We start from the raw sequence: 19192 nt of genomic DNA on the forward strand, positions 1-19192 counted from the left end.
AAAGACATCTTCGTCTGTCCTACACCTCACTGATGGTGAGCGAGCAGGGTCCAATCTTACACTCACTGATGGTGAGCGAGCAGGGTCCAATCTTACACTCACTGATGGTGAGCGAGCAGGGTCCAATCTTACACTCACTGATGGTGAGCGAGCAGGGTCCAATCTTACACTCACTGATGGTGAGTGAGCAGGGTCCAACCCTACACTCACTGATGGTGAGCGAGCAGGGTCCAACCTTACACTCACTGATGGTGAGCGAGCAGGGTCCAACCCTACACTCACTGATGGTGAGCGAGCAGGGTCCAATCTTACACTCACTGATGGTGAGTGAGCAGGGTCCAACCCTACACTCACTGATGGTGAGCAAGCAGGGTCCAATCTTACACTCACTGATGGTGAGTGAGCAGGGTCCAACCCTACACTCACTGATGGTGAGCAAGCAGGGTCCAATCTTACACTCACTGATGGTGAGTGAGCAGGGTCCAACCCTACACTCACTGATGGTGAGCGAGCAGGGTCCAATCCCACACCTCACTGATGGTGAGCGAGCAGGGTCCAACCCTACACTCACTGATGGTGAGCGAGCAGGGTCCAATCCCACACCTCACTGATGGTGAGCGAGCAGGGTCCAAGCTGATGCGTCCATTGAGGGAGGATTCCTGCCCTTTGAGTAGCTCTCCTTGCCCCCTCTTCTCCCAAAGGGCCGCTCGGCTGTGCATCTGTGATGGGCCGTCTTCGGGGGGCGATTCCATCCTCTGTAACACTCTGCTGGCTCGCTCTTCTCCCCACAACCGAAGCCACGCCCCCGTGGTGCCCCTCCCTCGAGGGTGCTGATTCCCTCCCTACACCTCCCACTTGCCCCGTTCTTGGGAACCCTGTCCGAAGTGAGACTGATCACTATTTGAACTCACCTATGTGTTCTTAGGAGCCTTGTTCAGTGAAGATCAGATGGACACACTGCCGTCATCTGCAAGATGGGGTCCACCACCCTTTCTGATTTCACTACAACAGTTTTCTGAGGAGACCATCTACTGGGGGGGGTGGGGATGTTTTAGTTTGTGGGAAGATGTCCGCCTTGAGCGGTCCCACGCTGGGGATGGATATATGTGACAGGCGGCTAGCTAAGATCGCTTCGGGGAACCACTTTGCAGCCCCCCCGTGGAGCAATGACCTTCACCAAGAGATCAAGGTCAGTATCCCCAGTGATAAGCCGCGTGGAGGCCTGGAGCCTGCGATGTGTGCACAGGAAGTTACTGCACCTCCTCAGGCCAGCTGTGAGAAAGCATCAGATGGACACAAACTGAGGGACAGTGGACAAAGTAAGTGACCATCACTGTTGCAAAGGGTCCAGGTGGCAGAAGGAAGGGAAGCTAAGAGCCATCCCATCCCATGCTGGAGGCGACCACAGACAGGATGGAGTCCGGGGTCTGCACGGAGGGAAGGGTGTCAGTGCAGAAGCTGTGGACGTGTGCTTGTGACGTGGGTCACGTTCCTGACCCCGCCGGCAGCCACGTCAGGTGCTAACAGGACGGGAGTCTGTGTGGGCTGCAGGGCTGTGTCACCGTCATGACACTTCTGTAAGCCTGAAATTAGTTCAACACAAAAAGTTAAAAAAAAATGACATGTCTGACATCATTCAAAATAGCTTGCATATCAATTGGAAACCAAAAGACAAAACACAACTTCCACCGGCTGGGTTACTGCTTGAAGTCAACTCCGGCACCTGCTACACGTGAACCTGGCTCAGAAAAGACCAAACCCACAAAACATCAACTGCCGCGTTTACTTCCTGGCCCGAGTCTGTGTTCATATGAATGGCCCATGGGGCTCTCTGGGCCTGCAGTCACCTGAGGCTTCCCGGGCCTCCCCCGGGAGCCTGAGCCTGCACCCCCGGGGGAGGCTGGGGAGCAGAGCACCTGGCTTAAAGAATACGCCCTAACCCTTTGAGGACACTCGCTGAAGAGAACCTGTCTTTAATGAGAGATGGTGATGGGCGCACACATTTCCAGGAATGTCAACTACTGAGTAAATGACCCCCAGGGGAACAGAGGAGCCCCCAGCCCTGAGACCCGGACCCTGACTCCTGTGTCCTGGAGTGCAGCCCGCACCCGAGCCCCAGGCCTACACCTGTGCTCTCGGGAGCTCTTGCCCCTGGTCCAAGGGCCCCAGGGCGGCTCCCCTCCCGTGCCTGGCGTCCTCCGGGCTTGAGATCCTGCTGACCACACCTCCTGGGAAGGCTTTTCTCCTTTGGCTTCTGTGGGACTCAGTCTCCTGCTTTGCCTCCCCTCTGATCTTTGGGGTTTTCTTTCCATTGACACTCGGCCCCCTTCTCTCTCCTTCTGGTATCTTTACCCTCATCAGCACCATACAGCCAGGCCCACCTCCTGGACCCCAGGAGCATTCCCGACATCGGCTCAGCTGGTCTGAAGGTCGCGTCCAGCTCCCCACCTCAGAGTCAGCACCACCGTCCACCTGGTTGCTCACAACAGACCCCGAGGCCCCACTGGCACCTCCTTCCCCTCACCCTTCTCATCACAGCGTGAAGCCAGCTGTCTGTCCTACTTCAAGACCTGTCCTGTGCCCTCTGTCACGGGGCCTGCCACCCTGTCTTGAGTGCTCTCATGCCCCCAGGACATCTTCTCTGCAAAAGCTTCCAGGCAGAGACATGCAGGGTTTTGTTCCCATAGTTTGCATGGGCACCGACGGAGCTGCACATCTCCTAGCCCCGGGACAGAAGTCAGGGGCAAGATGCACACACCGGCTTCCCCAGGAGCGGTGGTGGCGAGTGAGCTGGGAGGGGTGAGGCCTGAGGGCCATCCGTCGGAAGCCCTGCCAGGCCAGCACTGAGAGCACGCTTCAGGCCACCCCTGCCGCTCTCGGAGAGAGGTGCTTCCAGTTCATGCCGGGACAGCTCAGGCTTGTTTGTCACCCCCTGTGACAGGGATAACATGGCAGGAAGCAGCTTCTTGGTGGCTGTTGAGAGGACCAGCTGTTTCATGTGACCAGGAAAGTGCCAAACTCTGGGTCATGTTTTTGGAATGGAATGTTTTAATTGAGATATTTAGCTAAGATAAACAAGACTTTTCACAATGTCTCGTTTGCTGGAAAATTAGGAGATTGAAAAGCTTTGGCCGACCGGGCAGTGAGAGGACTCACCAAACCGGAATGAGCCTCAAACTAGGAGCTGCATGGCGTGGGCGTGAAGGAGCAGCCTACGCCCATGGCGGCTTCCTGCGGAGGCCCCGCAGCACCTCGCGGGGGAGGCCCGGTGGCATGCTGGGACTCCCAGCCTCGGGCTCCTGCGGCGGGGAAGGTGGAAGGGATTTGACCCTGGAGAGCTGGAAGGTGATCCGCGTCTCCTAGTTGGAGAGAAGGTGCAGGCGCGTGGATTCCTGTGGAGCTGCCTGAGATTCCAATGTCCTGCGGCAGGCGGACAAACCAGCAGCCAACAGCAGGGAATATGCAAGAACGCTAAGAAGCTTCCCCAGAGGTTTCCCTCACCTGACCCTTATGGTGCCGGATCTCAACGTTACAGGGACACTGTCCTCAGAATAAAACGGTTTCCCTGGAGGTGATTGTAAATCCCCAGGAGCTCAGGAAGCGGACGGACGTGTCCTATGTGCGCTGAGGGGCTCAAGGTGCTTCAAAGACACAAAGAGGACTGTTTCAATCTCTACTTACACATAATGTTTTTAAATGTTGTTTTCCTTTTCAAGGGGCTCATCTGAGATCCGCCACATGCAGAGGTTCTTGGGGATCAGAGGCGTGTGTGCGGCTCTGTCACTCCAGCATTCATGGGGCCACTATGGCCACAGAGTTGTCTTCACTCTTATTCAACTTTAAGGAATTTTTATGATAGAAATGTACTATTTAATTTAATTTAATCAATAGTGGTTATTCAGGATGCATAAGGAAAACTGACAAACATTAAAAAAAAATGTAGCAATTCTGCAAATGAGCCTAAGGATGAATACGATTGACATTTGTTCACTAAAATCCCTGTACAACAAACATGGCAGATGCCTGTTCTCCCTTGAGAGCCAACGAAAGAAAAGGGAAATGCAGTGAGAACTGCCGTCAGTCCTGCTTTTCTTTGATTGTTCTCATACCACCCACATGTTGTTTGCAAAGAAGAGCTCCCAGGGGTGTCTCCAAACCCCTCATATCATTTGGGGACCGAATATCACACAGAAGCAGGTCTGCTGGGTTTTTAAAAGCTTTACATGAAAAAAAATAATCATAACAGTAATTTGAGGGCATATTACATGAAAATGATTCCATATTTTAATATACCTCCAGTCCCCAAATTAAATACAACACAATGATTTACATTAAATTTACTGAGGACTCATGGGTTTTTGTCACATTTTTAACTGAAAGCAAAGTAAACTTTACGTCATTTGCTAAAATAAGGATGTATGAATACTGTTGAGGGTCATGTTTAAACAAACTTAATGACACAATAGGTAATATTAATAGATAAGTTTACAGAAGTTACTCATTACTTAAGAGCACTCAGAATTGATGGATTTGGTACTAAGTCCCAGGAGAAAATATACCGGCCTCAAGAGTCTGCAGGTGAGCCCCAGGGGTGTGCACGCAGGGAACCCGGGGCCGGGGCAGCCGGCGCACTGCCCCACGTGTTTGTTCAGGGTGAAGGCTGCCTGATAGACTGGGGTCGCTGGGGGCCTGTCTCTGTGTGTCCCCGCCCTGTCCTGGCCCCAGCTGGTGGGGCTGCGGGCAGCTGACATGCTGTTGCATGACCGTGTGCAGCAGGGACAGGGTCCTGCCCGCGGGAAACTTACAAACTCGTGTCTGCTCCAATTTCCATCTTGATTCCTGCAGAGGGGACAGGGCAGGAAGGGGAGCTGGGCAGCATGAGGCCAGGCAGCCGCCCTGGTGGGACATTCTGAGGAGCAGTCTCTAGCCCCACCGTGCCCTACACCTGTGTGTAAGACCGAACCCCAGCTCAGGGGTGTGCATGTGTATGTGCATGTGTGTGCACCCCACACCTGTGTGTAAGACCGGACCCCGATTCAGGTGTGTGCGTGTGTACGTGCACTGTGAGGATCGCTCGCCCGAGGGCTGTTTCCCAGCACTTCATGCACTGGTTTCTGGCCAGAACTCGGTTCGGGTTTGTTTTTCTGTTATATCCCTTGTCACTTTTCAGGCATGAGACCCTTGTGGGGCAGGGCCCTGGAGACGCCCCCTCTTCCCCAAGGAGGTGTCCTCCCTCCCCTGCTAGGGGCCACACAGATGGGGTCAGCAGGGCAGCCTCGCTGTCTCTCCGGCTGTCTGCACGGGTCGTCCAGTGGTCTCCATGGCCACGCTGCTCAGGGCCAGACGCACTAAGAAGACAGAGGTCTTCTCTCCAGCCCCCTCCAGCCCCCACGTCCCGGCCAGAACCGCTGCCAACGTCCGTGTCTCTGGCTGCCACCTCCGAAGCCACTCCCTGTGGTTGGGCATGTGCAACAGCACCCAGCCAGCCATGGCCTGAGCCACGGAAATGCCTCCTCTCACATTTTGCCAGCCACGGGAGCCACGGCAGAGGGCAGGGCCACCTCCAGACTCGGGGACCCCCTCCTCCCTTCCCACTGCCCAGAGAGGGGCCTGAGCCTCTGTAGTCAGCGCTGGCTGCAAAACCTGGGGCCTAGCACTGGGAGGGCATCCATGCTCTCTGGAAGCTTCTAGAAGCCAGTTACCTTGCTGGGGCGTTGAGATCTTATCTCTACACGCCAGCGTTCTCTGTGGAGGAACCCACGTGTACAGTAGCCAACAGGGCTTTGAAAGCTTTCGGAACAACTCTCGCTGACTCACTCTGAAAGCGTGGTGAGCGCTTCTCTCTGATGGTCGGGAAGGAGGAAGATGGACGGTAGAGTACATACATTGTCCTCGGTTGCCCAGGGCTTGGATTTTGCACCATGATGGTCAAGCACATGCCGTCGGTGCTCCTGACCCAGGTGCCCACACTTTCCGGAGTGGAATGCAGCTTCCCCGGCCTCCTGGCGCCTGGGAGGCTGTGGGCTTTGTGTCCCCGGCCCCACAGACCAGAGGACAAGCTGACCTGGAGCCTGCAGCATGGACCACGAGCAGGTGGGACCCAGCAGCTGCATCAGGCCGTGGACTGGCCTCTTGGCGCGCTGCCAGGCTCCAGAGGTCTGGAGGTGCATCTGGAGAACCAGAGGCAAGAACGTGGTCACTGTAGAGTTGTCTGCAGCTAATCCGCTCACTCATCCAATCCCGCATTCAGAGGGTGACCACGACGTGATGCCCCAGTCACGTGGCCATCACACAACAGAGCACAGACCATCTGGAAGGCTGAGAGCCATGCGTGCTGATCACGTCCGCCCTTGGAAAGCAGAGTCCCCAACACCTGGGAGTGGAGCTCCCTCCAGAAGCTTCAGCTCCAGGAGGAGGGACAACAGGGAGGAAGTGGGAGGCGGGCCAGATGGGGAAAGGAGGGTGGGGTGGGCTTTCCCTTCTCCCTTTTTTTTTCCTGGATACTTGTTCCAAGTTAGGAAGGCAAGGGGAGGAAAAAAATCTCATCCTGACAGTCAGGGGCAGGCCCAGGAAACAGCCCTTGCCTGACCCCTGTCCCGCCTATTTCTCAGCGTGGGCCGTGGGCCATGTACTGCAGGAGGAGGTGAGATCCTGACTTACTCCTGCCTTCTGCTGCCTGCTGCTGGGTGACCGGTCGTCTCTTCCCTCTGGCCTCTTCCTCCCTGACATCTGCGTTCTCTGGGCAGAGAGGAGCAGAACCCTCAGCGATGGTGGCTACTCGCTCATCTGGGTCCCCTGCACATCTGGTCCTAACCCTGCTTTCTTCTGCACAGCGGTCAGCCTAACATGACTCTTCGGCTTTCCCCAGATATCTGCTCTTTCCGGCACTGGACGCTGTGAGCCATGCCCTCAGGTCCTGGCAGCGAAGTGTGGCTGGACGGTCGACAACACTGTTTTCCTCCCTCACCTGGTGGGGCCTGAGGTGGCCGCCAAGATCCCTGTGGCCTTCCTCAAGGACGTCCCAGTGACATGGGTGACTGCCACCCTCACTAACGACAGACGCTGACTTTCAACTCAGCGTATGGTCTCCACGCACACGTCTGACACGCCCCTGTAAATGCAGATTCACGGGCTGACAGCAGAGGGTCCCCCCGGAGCTAAGCCAGCGCCCCAGGGCTCAGAGGTGCTACACTGCTGGCGGGGTTGGCGTACAGGCCCTCCTGGACAGGAACACAGGCCTCTCTGCAGTGTCTTCACGGGCGGCCCCCAGCAAGAGGGTCTCGTGAATGACGTGAAAACAAAGGTGTGTTCAGAAGAGGGAATGACGAAGGATGCAGGGTCTTATCTCGGACGCTTGGACCCATGGTGCCTCTCGGGACCTGGCCTGCTGCAGGAGAGAGGCCTGGCTGTGGACTCCCCAGCACACGGTCGGGGCCGGCCCCGGGGGCAGCAGCAGCCCCCAGCCCCCGGCCTTCCAGGCTCCCCCGCAGCGCCCAATCCCATCGGAAGCGTGTCTGTGTGGGGCTGGCTGCCGCGCATCCTCCCACCAGCTGTGCAGGGGCGAGCGCCTGTCAGGCTGACTTGTGTAAATATTTACCGGCAGCAGCAATATGTCCAGCCTGCAGTGCTGTTGCCACAAAGCAAGCTAGAAAACAAGGTGGCAAGTTCCAGAAAGTTAAGCGTCAGAGGCGGCCTGGAGCCTGGGTTCTGAGGGAGGAGGCCTCGTCTGGGCCTATGCATCCTGGCTGCAGGGGGTTGGAGGGACGGGGCGGGGGTGGCAGGGATGGGCCCCACGAGGGTGGGTGGGGCCCCACAGGTGCCCCGAAGCTTCGTCCGCAGCTGCAGTCCTGGTGGCACGGCGTGGTTCATGGCTAGGGTCCCCTTTAGAAAGGGGTTGCGGGAAGTCAGCTGCCCCCACATTGAGTTGCACAAGCGTGCAGAACCTCCCGAGGGGGAAGGGGGGCAGGCCCTGAATGGGCAGCTCTGGGTGAGCTGCTGGAAAGCACACAGGTGCTTGTCAGGGAGGTTCTCCTCATGGGGTCCAGGAAATCCCTGTCCTTCAAGTACCTGTAACGAGAGACTGGTGTGTGAGTGCGTGCATGTGTTTGCACATGTGTGTACATGGACACATGGGCGTGCGAGTGTGCAGGTAAGCATTGTGACCGCGTGTGCACACTGGTGTGTGAGTGTGTGCATGTGTTTGCACACGTATGTTCATGGACACGTGGGCGTGCGAGTGTGCGGGTAAGCATTGTGACAGTGTGTGCACACTGGTGTGTGAGTGTGTGTGTTTGCACACGTGTGTACATGGATACATGGGTGTGCGAGTGTGGGTAAGCATCATGACAGTGTGCTTGAGTGTGCACACGTGTGCATGTGTGTGCATGCACATGAACATGCACGTGTGCCTTGCAGAACACCAGGATCTTGGAACTTTGAGAGAGGGCAGTGTGTGGTGGGTCCTGAGCTGGCTGGACAGCAGAGGGCCACAGTCTGGTAGGAATGGGCGGTTCCGGAGAGGTTGCTAGGGTCAGTGAGTGCGTGGGTGGAGCTGGAGGCAGCCGGGCCTCCTGCCTGCCCTGGAATCTGGGGGCAGCCTGTGGAGCCAAGGATGACCCACCTTCTGACACCCTCCCTCATTTCACAAGGGTGCCTCCGGGACTTGTTTCCCTGAAGCTTAAAATAGTTCCTTTGAAAACACCACCTAATTCTCTGTCCAAGGAGCTGCTGACTGCAGTGTCCTGAGAGGGCGTGATTCTTCCCCAGCCTCAGCAGCCGGAAGCCTCCAGAGCTGGCAGAGCAGAGGAGGCCCCGCCAGGAAAGCATGTCTGTGGAGTCCGGCTGTCAGGTTTGTGTTGCAGGCTCCTTGGAGTCAGAGTTAACTGCAGGACCCGGTCCCGCGTGGCTGCCCTCTCTGCCACGGCTGCCCCACGCCTCCCGCTGGCCCGGGAGTCTCCCTCCTCCCTAGCGCGGGTCTGCTCACCTCACTGGCCCCCCTTTCTCGTTCGTCAAGTCTGTGCTCTGTAAGCGCATGTAACAACCGAAAAAGAAATACAACAAAAATGTATTTATCTTAGTTTCCACGAGATCAACTTTCTGTCTCAATCAGGCCTTCCACAAAAAGTGCAGATTGAAGCAAGTGTCTGGTGCAAAATATAAGTTTTGTGAAATTCAACCCTTTTCATTAACTTAGTTCCATTATCAGCCTGACTGAAGGCACTTGTGTCTGAATCATGAGCAGTAACTTGCCTGGAATGTTAGCAGAATGCGAGTTACCCGTTTAGAAGAGTTCTTTCCTGGAAGGACAACGCTCGATCCTGTTCCGTTCCTTGGTGATGGATGCCGCGTCCTTGCTCACCTGGGAAATGCATCTCATCTAAGCTGTCCTTCTGTGACACGTCACCCTGCTCAGCAAGGAATCTGCTTCTGAGGCAGAGGTCCCTCCTGGCTTCACCTGCAGCATTGGTGGGACATCGTGTGTGGGTGACTTGGAGCCGGGGAACCCGACACCTCCTGAAACATCCGTCCAGGTAGGTACGTTGTACACATGGGCCTGGCCACCATGAGAGCACATATTTGGAGGTGGTCCTCCTTTTGTGACGCAGCAGAAGGGCATGACCAATCACCCAGGGCCAGCTGGCCTCCACCATGCTCATCTGGGCACCACTGCCCTGGCACATGGCCTGGGGCTGTGCACACCCTCTGGGCCTCAGTTTCCTCAAATGTCAAGAGAGAAAAGACACTACTCTATCCGTTGGGCAGGTCTGCAGCAGGTGACATTACCCACATCTGGGGCCCTGCATGCCACCTGGCCCAGAGAAGGCCTCAGAGGAAAGATTGGGTTGCTGGGATCATGATCCCGAAAGTGCTCTGAAGAGTTAGCACATTGGGTCAGCTCCAGGTAGGGTTCTGTATTAGATGATGGTGCATACGTGTCTACAGCATATCCCACACGCATATCACGTGTACCAGGGCTGTAGCTCGGCTACCTCCCCCCCCAAGCTTGAGTGTGTGTGCACACCTGGACACCCTCACGTGAGCAGGCAGGTCCAGCAGCCAGGTGTTTGGTGCCGGGCACTGCCGCTGCAGAATCAGATCTGGACACTCAGGCAGGGAGGCCATCTGGGTTAGCACTGTTGTCCTGAGACTCTCCTCTGGGCATGCTTCTTCCAGCTGCTGGAAGCTTCTAGACAAGGGGGACACGGACATCTGACCCCTTATTGTGATGCAGATCCACCCTCAAATAAACAGTCCTGGAGTCCACCCCATGCTTAGCCGAAGGCTTCCAGGGCAGGAGGTGATGGGACGCTGGTGTGGGCATCACCCTCCAGGGTGGATGGAATGCCCGCTGCACCCTCTGCACTCCCAAGCTCCCATTGGAAAGACAGAGGAGCAAAAACAAAACCCAAGTATCTTACTGCTTCTGAATATGTAGATTAGCGAGTGAAGCGCATTCATGCAAGAGTTGGAGCTACTGGCCCGTCGAGGCCTTGCAACATGGCCCTGTGAGGTGCTGTGGAGTCCAGGGCCAGGCAGCTCCTGAGGACCAGGCGTGACCGTGTTGGGGCAGAGGGCGTCTTTAAAATGCCCCTGCACAGGAACGGACTCTGGGCACGTTCAGAGGGACAAGCGCTGGGCCCCGCACCATCCTGCTTTTAGCAATGTTGTCACTAACAGATACATTGACCAGGAGACTCACCCCCTTCTGCATGTGCTCATGTAGTCTTAGGAAGTCTGCAGGTGAGTATATGGTGGAGATTGCGCACCCATTTTTTTTATTAGATAATTTTTTATTTGGATAAAAACATCTTCATTTATAAAATACAAGTAATTCTTATGGTGGTATGCCAATATGGCAATATTTATAAGGTGATACTGAAATGCTTGGATTTTTTTTTTAATTTTTTATTGTTATGTTAATCACCATATATTACATCATTAGTTTTTGATGTAGTATTCCATGATTCATTGTTTGTGCATAACACCCAGTGCTCCATGCAGAACGTGCCCTCTTGAATACCCATCACCAGGCTAACCCATCCCCCTACCCCCCTCCCCTCTAGAACCCTCAGTTTGTTTTTCAGAGTCCATCGTCTCTCATGGTTCGTCTCCCCCTCCGACTTACTCCCCTTCATTCCTCCCCTCCTGCTATCTTCTTCTTTTTCTTTTTTCTTAACATATCTTACATTATTTGTTGCAGAAGTACAGATCTATGATTCAACAGTCTTGCACAATTCACAGCGCTCACCATAGCACATACCTTCCCCAAAGTCTATCACCCAGCCACCCCATCCCTCCCACCCCCCACCACTCCAGCAACCCTCAGTTTGTTTCCTGAGATTAAGAATTCTTCATATCAGTGAGGTCATATGATACATGTCTTTCTCTGATTGACTTATTTCACTCAGCATAACACCCTCCAGTTCCATCCACGTCGTGGCAAATGGCAAGATCTCATTCCTTTTGATGGCTGCATAATATTCCATTGTGTATATATACCACCTCTTCTTTATCCATTCATCTGTTGATGGACATCTTGGCTCTTTCCCTAGTTTGGCTATTATGGACATTGCTGCTATAAACATCGGGGTACACGTACCGCTTCGGGTTCCTACATTTGTATCTTTGTGGTAAATACCCAGTAGTGCAATTGCTGGATCGAACGGTAGCTCTAATTTCAACTGTTTGAGGAACCTCCATACGGTTTTCCAGAGGGGCTGCACCAGCTTGCATTCCCACCAACAGTGTAGGAGGGTTCCCCTTTCTCCAGATCCCTGCCAACATCTGTCGTTTCCTGACTTGTTAGTTTTAGCCATTCTGACGGGTGTGAGGTGGTATCTCATGGAGGTTTTGATTTGGATTTCCCTGAGCCAAGCGATGGTGAGCACTTTTTCATGTGTCTGTTGGCCATTTGGATGTCTTCTTTGGAAAAATGTCTGTTCCTGTCTTCTGCCTCTTTCTTGATTGGATTATTTGTTCTTTGGGTGTTGAGTTGGATAAGTTCTTTATAGATTTTGGATACTAGCCCTTTATCTGATATATCATTTACAAATATTTTCTCCCATTCTGTCAGTTATCTTTTGGTTTTGTGGACTGTTTCTTTTGCTGTGCAAAAGCTTTTTATCTTGATGAAATCCCAATAGTTCATTTTTGCCCTGGCTTCCCTTGCCTTTGGCAATGGTTCTAGGAAGAAGTTGCTGCGGCTGAGGTCGAAGAGGTTGCTGCCTGTGTTCTCCTTTAGGATTTTGATGGACTCCTGTCTCACGTTTAGGTCTTTCAACCATTTGGAGTCTATTTTTGTGTGTGTTGTAAGGAAATGGTCCAGTTTCATTCTTCTGCATGTGGCTGTCCAATTTTCCCAACACCATTTGTTGAAGAGACTATCTTTTTGCCGTTGGATGTTCTTTCCTGCTTTGTCAGAGATGAGTTGACCATAGAGTTGAGGGTCCCTTTCTGGGCTCTCGATTCTGTTCCATTGATCTATGTGTCTGTTTTTGTGCCAGTACCATACTGTCTTGATGATGACAGCTTTGTAATAGAGCTGGAAGTCTGGAATTGTGATGCCACCAGCTTTGCTTTTCTTTTTCAATATTCCTCTGGCTATTCGGGGTCTCTTCTGGTTCCATACAAATTGTAGGATTATTTGTTCCATTTCTTTGAAAAAAGTGGATGGTATTTTGATGGGGATTGCATTGAATGTGTAGATTGCTCTAGGTAGCATTGACATCTTCACAATGTTGGTTCTCCCAATCCATGAGCATGGAACGTTTTTCCATTTCTTTGTGTCTTCTTCAATTTCTTTCATGAGTATTTTATAGTTTTCTGAGTACAGATCCTTTGCCTCTTTGGTTAAATTTATTCCTAGGTATCTTATGGTTTTGGGTGCAGTTGTAAATGGGATCGACTCCTTGATTTGTCTCTCTTCTGTCTTGTTGTTGGTGTATAGGGATGCCACTGATTTCTGTGCATTGATTTTATATCCTGCCACTTTACTGAATTCCTGTATGAGTTCTAGCAGTTTTGGGGTGGAGTCTTTTGGGTTTTCCACATGCAGTATCATATCATCTGCAAAGAGTGAGAGTTTGACTTCCTCTTTGCCGATTTGGATGCCTTTGATTTCTTTTTGTTGTCTGATTGCTGTGGCTAGGACTTCTAATACTATGTTGAATAGCAGTGGTGAGAGTGGACATCCCTGCCGTGTTCCTGACCTTAGGGGAAAAGCTCTCAGCTTTTCCCCATTGAGAATGATACTGGCTGTAAGTTTCTCATAGATGGCTTTTATGATATTGAGGTATGTGCCCTCTATCCCTATACTCTGAAGAGTTTTGATCAAGAAAGGATGCTGTTCTTTGTCAAATGCTTTTTCTGCATCTATTGAGAGGATCATATGATTCTTGTTCTTTCTTTTGTTAATGTATTGTATCATGTTGATTGATTTGCGGATGTTGAACCATCCTTGCAGCCCAGGGATAAATCCCACTTGGTCGTGGTGAATAATCCTTTTAATGTACTGTTGGATCCTATTGGCTAGTATTTTGGTGAGAATTTTTGCATCCATGTTCATCAAGGATATTGGTCTGTATTCTCCTTTTTGATAGGGTCTTTGTCTGATTTTGGGATCAAGGTAATGCTGGCCTCATAAAATGAGTTTGGAAGTTTTCCTTCCATTTCTATTTTTTGGAAGAGTTTCAGGAGAATAGGTATTATTTCTTCTTTAAATGTCTGATAGAATTCCCCTGGGAAGCCATCTGGCCCTGGGCTTTTGTTTCTTGGGAGATTTTTGATGACTGCTTCAATTTCCTTAGTGGCTATAGGTCTGTTCAGGTTTTCTATTTCTTCCTGGTTCATTTTTGGTAGTTGATACATCTCTAGGATTGCACCCATTTCTTTCAGGTTATCTAATTTGCTGGCATAGAGTTGCTCATATGTTCTTATAATTGTTTGTATTTCTTTGGTGTTGGTTGTGATCTCTCCTCTTTCATTCATGATTTTGTTGATTTGGGTCATTTCTCTTTTCTTTTTGATCAGTCTGGCCAGGGGTTTATCAATCTTGTTAATTCTTTCAAAGAACCAGCTCCTAGTTTCGTTGATCTGTTCTACTGTTCTTTTGGTTTCTAGTTCATTGATTTCTGCTCTGATCTTGATTATTTCTCTTCTCCTGCTGGGTTTAGGCTTTATTTGCTGTTCTTTCTCCAGCTCCTTTAGGTGTAAGGTTAGGTTGTGTATTTGAGAACTTTCTTGTTTCTTGAGAAAGGCTTGTATTGCTATATACTTTCCTCTCAGGACTGCCTTTGCTGTATCCCAAAGATTTTGAACAGTTGTGTTTTCATTTTCATTGGTTTCCATGAATTTTTTAAATTCTTCTTTAATTTCCTGGTTGACCCATTCATTCTTCAGTAGGATGCTCTTTAGCCTCCATGTATTTGAGTTCTTTCCAACTTTCCTCTTGTGATTGAGTTCTAGTTTCAAAGCATTGTGGTCTGAAAATATGCAGGGAATGATCCCAATCTTTTGGTACCAGTTGAGACCTAATTTGTGACCTAGGATGTGATCAATTCTGGAGAATGTTCCATGGGCACTAGAGAAGAATGTGTATTCCGTTGCTTTGGGATGGAATGTTCTGAATATGTCTGTGAAGTCCATTTGGTCCAGTGTGTCATTTAAAGTCTTTATTTCCTTGTTGATCTTTTGCTTAGATGATCTGTCCATTTCAGTCAGGGGGTGTTAAAGTCCCCCACTATTATTGTATTGTTGTCAATGTGTTTCTTCGCTTTTGTCATTAATTGCCTTATATAATTGGCTCCTCCCATGTTCGGGGCATAGATATTTACAATTGTTAGATCTTCTTGTTGGATAGACCCTTTAAGTAGGATATAGTGTCCTTCCTCATCTCTTATTACATTCTTTGGTTTAAAATCTAATTTGTCTGATATAAGGATTGCCACCCCAGCTTTCTTTTGGTGTCCATGAGCATCGTAAATGGTTTTCCACCCCCTCACTTTCAATCTGGGGGTGTCTTTGGGTCTAAAATGCGCCTCTTGCAGACAGCATATTGATGGGTCTTGTTTTTTAATCCAATCTGATAGCCTGTGTCTTTTGATTGGGGCATTTAGCCCATTTACATTCACGGTAACTATTGAAAGGTATGAATTTAGTGCCATTGTATTGCTTGTAAGGTGACTGTTACTGTATATTGTCTCTGTTCCTTTCTGATCTATGCTGCTTTTAGGCTCTCTCTTTGCTTAGATGGCCCCTTTCAATATTTCTTGGAGGGCTGGTTTCGTGTTTGTAAATTCCTTTAGTTTTTGTTTGTCCTGGAAGCTTTTTATCTCTCCTTCTATTTTCAATGACAGCCTAGCTGGATATAGTATTCTTGGCTGCATATTTTTCTCGTTTAGTGCTCTGAAGATATCATGCCAGTCCTTTCTGGCCTGCCAGGTCTCTGTGGATAGGTCTGTTGCCAATCTAATGTTTCTACCATTGTAGGTTACATATCTCTTCTCCCGAGCTGCTTTCAGGATTTCTCTTTGTCTCTGAGACTCGTAAGTTTTACTATTAGGTGTCGGGGTGTTGACCTATTTTTATTGATTTTGAGAGGGGTTCTCTGTGCCTCCTGGATTTTGATGCCTGTTTCCTTCCCCACATTAGGGAAGTTATCTGCTATAATTTACTCTAATATACCTTCTGCCCCCTCTCTCTTTCTTCTTCTTCTGGGATCCCAATTATTCTAATGTTGTTTCGTCTTATCATATCACTTATCTCTCGAATTCTGCCCTTGTGATCCTGTAGTTGTTTCTCTCTCTTTTTCTCAGCCTCTTCATTTTCCATCATTTGGTCTTCTATATCGCTGATTCTCTCTTCTGCCTCATTTAGCCTAGCAGTTAGTGCCCCCATTTTTGATTGCACCTCATCAATCGCCTTTTTGATTTCGACTTGGTTAGATTTTAGTTCTTTTATTTCTCCAGAAAGGTTTCTCTAATAACTTCCACGCTTTTTTCAAGCCCAGCTAGTATCTTTAAAGTCATGATTCTGAACTCTAGGTCCGACATCGTACTAATGTCCGTATTGAGTAGGTCCCTGGCTGACGGTACTATCTCTTGTTCTTTTTGCTGAGGTGATTTTTTTTGTCTTGTCATTTTATCCAGAGGAGAATAGATGAATGAGAGAACAAAATGCTAACAGGTTAACAATGTCCCCAGCAAATATACTGTATACAAATCAGAAAAGACCTGAAACCAGGGGAAAAGAAAGGGAAAGAAAGAAAAAAGAAAGAGGAAAAAAAAAGATAAAAACAAAAACAGTACAATACAAAAAAAGCAGAATGTGATCAAATATGATCAGGCTAGTGCATAGATCAGTGCCACACACTACATTTTGGGCGTATTTTGGTCTGTTAGAAAAAAGTGCCTCCTAAAATTTTAAAGGAAGAAAGACATATATATACAAAATAAGGGTTGATACAATGAATGGATGGAAGATGACTGTAAAGATGAAAATTATAAAAGATTTTATAAAAGGAATTGATAAGATAAGTTGTTTGAAAAAAGAAAGATGATTCAAAAAAAAAAAAAAGAGAAAAGGGAGTGAATGTGATCAGGCAGGAGACTAGTACAAAGCCATACACTAGTGATTAGGGTATATTTTGATCTGTTAGAAGAAACTGTATCTCAAAATTTTAAAGAGAGAACAACTTATATATATATGCCAAAAATAAGGGTAACTCCTATGAAGCGATAAAATATGACTCTAAAAATGAAAAATAAAAAATGTTTTTTTTCAAAAAGGGATTGATAAGATGTTGGTTGAAAAGGGGAAAAAGAAAAATTAAAAAAAAACAGTTAAAAAAATTAACTTTGATGAACTAATGAATCATGGTAAAAAAAGCCATGAATTCTATGTGCAGTATTCCCCTAGCGCTGGAGTTCTCCCGTTCTCCTTGATCGGTAAACTTGGTCTTGGCTTGCTGGCTGTTCGTGCTGATCTTCTGGGGGAGGGGCCTGTTGCCGTGGTTCCCAAATGTCTTTGCCGGAGGCGGAATTGCCCCGCCCTTGTCAGTCCGGGCTAAGCAAGCTGCTCGGGTTTGATCTCAGGAGCTTTTGTTCCCTGCAAGCTCTCGGTACAGCCTTGGAGGACCAGGCAAAAATGGTGGCCTCCCAATCTCCTCCCGGAGGAGCTGAGAACTCGGGGCCCCGCTCCTCAGTTGCGCACCCATTTTGAACATGAGAAAGTTAAGGCTTTCTACACCTTATGTCTGCTCTCGTCTTTTCGTGCCTTCGCAGCTGCATATGGGACCCGGGGCCAGTCCTCCACCTGCCAGGCTCCGTTGCCCGCCTCTGCCTGGCCCCTCTCAGCATCCCTGCCAGGCTCCAGGCCTTGCCCCATCCTCCTAGGGTCCCCGCTTGCTGAGGCCTGCCCCTCAGGTCCATGCCCTCGGACCAGGTGGGGCTCCATTTGCCTGGCAGGGGGCTGGCCGGTGCGGGGGTGCATGAAACCCCGAGCCTCTGAGAGAATAAGCATTCTGTCCGCGGTCCTCTCTTACCCGCCCATTTGCTTAGTGAAGCCTTTGTTTATACAGAGGACGAGTGACTGCACATCAGCTCAAGGCAGAACTTTTGGCACCTCACTTTCTCACAGTTACTTACATGGAAAACCGAAGATCAAATAAACTCAAAACCTCTTAGTCGACAACATCGAAGACCAGAAATGATCCTCCCTCGTCTATCAACCTGCATGTGGACCACGGTTCCTTGTAAGAAACAGGTGTGTTCAGTGTCTGAATTTCACGGAGGGTGAGGGCTGGTTGTAGATTTGGGATGACCACGTGAGCAGACTGCTGTTCTTGTCATGAAGCAAAATCACGTCCCGTGAACCATTTGCAGCCACCAAAGCAGCTTCTTTCTACCCAGCGTGTTTGGTCCCCACAGCGTGGTGAGCTGTTGACTTACCCCCATGATGCAGTTGAAGAAATGAGACTCAGAAACTTACCCAGAATCATACAGCTCATCAATGGCCTTGTCTTCTGGTCAACACCGTGACGTTTCATTAGGCCGGGGTGACAGGCAAAATTATTCACAGGTATAGCTGGACTCCTTAAGAGCTCAGTGTTTACTTTCATTTCCCTCAAACTTTTGAGTTGTGGTAGACACAACACAAAACGCACTGCCAGGACGGTTTGGAGCGCACACAGCTCAGTGGCACTGAGCTCGTTCACACCGTGGGGCCCCCATCCCCACCCTCCCCTCCAGAGCTCTCGGTGAGTAGGCTGGTTTTTGCACAATTGAAGGTGTGATTTGGAGGAGAGGCAGCAAACTGATGTCTGGTGCAAAGGACGGGGCTCCCAGGCATGGGGGTAGCCTTCTGGACCTGTGCATCCATCTTGCCTGGGGAGGGTTTCACCAACTTCTCGGCTCTGTCTTGAGGTCAAGGTGATGATGCATGGAGGTGGCCGGCATGCTAGGTGGGGAGACTGAGGTCCTGGCGGGTTGGGGAGGATCATGATGAGTGATGAGTGTTGGCTACTGTGGGCAGTGGGCAGGTGGGGGCGAGGGTGAGCGCATGCGCCATGTGTCTGCTGGTCCCAGACGGACGAGCGTCAGGTCAGGCCCCCGACTAGGAGACCTGATCCCAAAGAGCAGCAAGCTGGTCCAAGGTCCCTGAGTGCCCTCGCCTGGGGCTGGCTTGGCCTTAGAGCCTGGATTCAGGTCAGCCAGCCACCGTGGGAGAGCAGAGCCCAGGGCCTGCCAATCCCTTAGAGCTAAGGGCAGGAGCTCCACATTTGGAATCCGAAAACCTCGGTCCCTGTCACCACATGTGAGTCAAGTGGCTCAGAGCACCCATTTCCTTGTCTGCAAGGTCGGAAGAACACCAGCCTGATTAGGCATGTGGTTCGTTCGAGGGTCAGAATCTCTGAAGCAAAGAGACAGTGTTACCAGGAAGCTCCTTGTAAAATCTAAATGTTCACATTTAGGCAAAACAACATGAACCATATTAAATTGTCAATATTCAACTGCTTTGCTCCTAAAATGATAATTTTGTGTGGCTGACCTAGTCTTGGTGTTATTTTGTAAAATACAGAGCACTGAAGGTTTAGCAGAAGCCCATCAGCACTGGCATTTTCAAGACATCTGCTCTGCCCCACGCGGGTCCTACAGAGGGAGGCCGATGCCAGGGGCACCAGTGTGAGCAATGGGCT

The 19192-nt window shown here is 50.3% G+C and overlaps 1 long non-coding RNA gene across 1 annotated transcript; it reads left to right on the plus strand.

Moving 5' to 3' along the window:
* The first annotated feature begins 8718 nt into the window (after positions 1 to 8718).
* Positions 8719 to 18917, plus strand: LOC113927422. The gene is made up of 3 exons (XR_003521630.2): positions 8719 to 8848; positions 9194 to 9530; positions 17576 to 18917. It is a non-coding gene; the product is annotated as an uncharacterized LOC113927422 (long non-coding RNA).
* Positions 18918 to 19192: the final 275 nt, after the last annotated feature.

This window comes from Zalophus californianus, chromosome 7 (assembly GCF_009762305.2).
Source record: "Zalophus californianus isolate mZalCal1 chromosome 7, mZalCal1.pri.v2, whole genome shotgun sequence".
Classification (NCBI taxonomy): domain Eukaryota; kingdom Metazoa; phylum Chordata; class Mammalia; order Carnivora; family Otariidae; genus Zalophus; species Zalophus californianus.